Genomic DNA, 2,477 nt, shown 5'->3' with positions numbered 1-2,477 from the left:
CAATATTAGAAGTCGACGTTAAAAAGAGGCTCACCTTTCGTAAATTTCAATCTACAATCCACAAAGCGAGATTCATAACCCTAAACTAAAGAGTCACTCTGCCTAATATACAGGCCCAATGAACTGGTTATCAAACGTTTAATCAAATGGATTTGCCAGGTATTGTCCATTGCATTTTGACTGAGACGTGTGCCCGCAGTTCCATTCCCGTTCCAAGCCCTCTTTTTACTGTCGATGACTTGCCCGGAATGTGCTTGGAGAAGTGTTAGAATCGCAGTACAGCCCTTCCCACTGTCGCTTCCTCTAAATCTCTGTCCAGGATTTTCACCAGTGCAAGGTTCATCAACCTGAGCTACTGTTTAATTTGTTCTCTGCATTAACTGTGCTGATCCTTTAACTTGTCCCACTACAAGGCATCTCCAAATTTGTCGATTGCACCTCGAGGGCACTTTTCATACGTAAGCCTGCAACATCTGCCAGAGAGAGATTCAATTTCAGCGGTTCTAAAACAATGAGTCGATCGATATCAAACTCGACATCCTCACCTACACGCTATAGATGCAAATCTCTGCGCTCCTCTGCTTCAGTGATTTCTTGTTTCGCAGCGATGGGCAGTTTACGCTCTCTGAGGCTGCAGTCGCTGCTTTCCACCGGCAGCGGGCGCTTGGAGAGAGCAGGACCGGTCAGACGGCCTGAACTTCACTGCTGTCGCGGCCACACTCACTCCGGGAGCTGGGGACCAGCACACCAACTCATGGGTTTGTTGCCACGTCTGAAATGCGGCTCCGAACTGTTGCTATTAACAGAGGCAGCGCTGCAGGATTCTGCAATGAACTCTCACACAGTCGGTATCTCTGTAGAGTTTGAGTGTGTACAGAACTGTATAGAGAAAAGGAGAATACCGCGTGGCTGTTAATGTATTTTATTAATCTCTACCTGCAAAACATGATTGAACCGGGGACCTGTTGCACTTTAGACGGAAGTGATAACCGCTACACTTCGGAAACTGCTGCTCATTAAATAATTAGAGAAACAGCTCAGAACAGCAATTGTCATCTACAAATACTCTTACCCTGCAATACGGATTCCATTCCACGTCGAGGAGTTAACTTTAAGAAAACTGTTTATTCTATTACATACATCTCATTAGACTGTGTGAGAAGTTTGTTGTAATCGTCATTAATCAACCGGTAACTCATATGGTTAACGAATCATGGGCAAAACTTTAAAACGTTTCTTTGTTTTGCATGTGATGAATTTTCATCGGTTCTCATTTTGCAGACTGTATTTTAGGAGTTGGGTAAAAATGTTCAGTACTTATGACACCAGGATCTGGTGCAGCCTTTGGTAAATTCACCAGCTCGCGAACACATGAGAGTAACTCCTGCTTCATTCTTTCACATAAACCCAGCCAATGCGCCTCAATTAAACAACATTGCACCCACGCACGATTAGAAAACCTGAAATGTGCAAGTAAATGTGCACGGATAACGAGCACCAATCAAGCGCAGCTCTAGTGGCGCAATCGGTTAGCGCGCGGTACTTATATAGCAGTACAGGCTCGGAGAAATGCCGAGGTTGTGAGTTCGAGCCTCACCTAGAGCAGTCAATGCTTTTGCTGTGCGCTATTTCGACCGGAGCAGAAGGTACAATTGTTTTATCCGCTAACTATACACTTATTAGCTGTTCCACGTGGGCTCTTATGTTCCTCAGGCCCACTGTGTTCCAATAACGGATGGAAGTTATAAAGGAGCCCTTCGGTGTTACTTATTGACAGGAGGGAAGGTGGGGCCAGTTTTAACTGTTAAACCAGCAACTATCAGGCAAGGTATAATGTGCAGGAAATAAATTCGATTTCAAAGCAGTGACGAAGTCTTTGGCACAAGCGAGAAGATGTGTAAACTCACGAGTTATCTGTACAGGTTTCCGACATCACGTTGAACACAAACAATGATTCACCTGAACATGTTGTTGCGAATTACAAGGACGGAAGTTACGTACAGACAATCGCCCAAACACCATATCCAGAATTAGGTTGTCGCCGACCCTCTTGTTATGGGGAGTATAGTGAGCAGATTCAGGAAAACTGCTCATATAAAGAAGTGGATTTAGGAAAAGATAAACATATTTCAAATTAATGAACATGACCTCTGCGAATTGGGTTCGCACTAGAGCAGAGAAACCTAATGTAACTTCGGACAAAAATCGTCAGCTCCTTGGTCTTGGGGCATGATTCTCGCGTAGGACATTTCACAAATTAAAATGCGAGAGCTTCTGGGCTCAAATCCCAGACGAACCCCACGGCATTTAAATAAAACTCACCAACTCGGTTATCACAACTGGAATCGCTTTTCTTTAAAATAGACTAACGCACTAGATGATCCGGGATTGTGACCACACCCGGTTAAACAGACACAGAGTGATCCTTGACTGACCACGACCCCGCCCATTATAGACAGGGCTGATTATCATTGCTT

At 44.4% G+C, this 2,477-nt stretch overlaps 1 non-coding gene across 1 annotated transcript; it reads left to right on the top strand.

Moving 5' to 3' along the window:
* The first annotated feature begins 1,510 nt into the window (after window positions 1-1,510).
* trnai-uau (transfer RNA isoleucine (anticodon UAU)) lies at window positions 1,511-1,605 on the top strand. The gene is made up of 2 exons: window positions 1,511-1,548; window positions 1,570-1,605. It is a non-coding gene; the product is annotated as a tRNA-Ile (tRNA).
* Window positions 1,606-2,477: the final 872 nt, after the last annotated feature.

Source organism: Somniosus microcephalus, unplaced genomic scaffold, assembly GCF_052327205.1.
Source record: "Somniosus microcephalus isolate GS21.2 unplaced genomic scaffold, FLI_Smic_1.0 unresolved_chr1, whole genome shotgun sequence".
NCBI lineage: Eukaryota > Metazoa > Chordata > Chondrichthyes > Squaliformes > Somniosidae > Somniosus > Somniosus microcephalus.
Note: the sequence above shows the minus strand (reverse complement) of the source record. Positions and strands in the feature narration are given on the sequence as shown.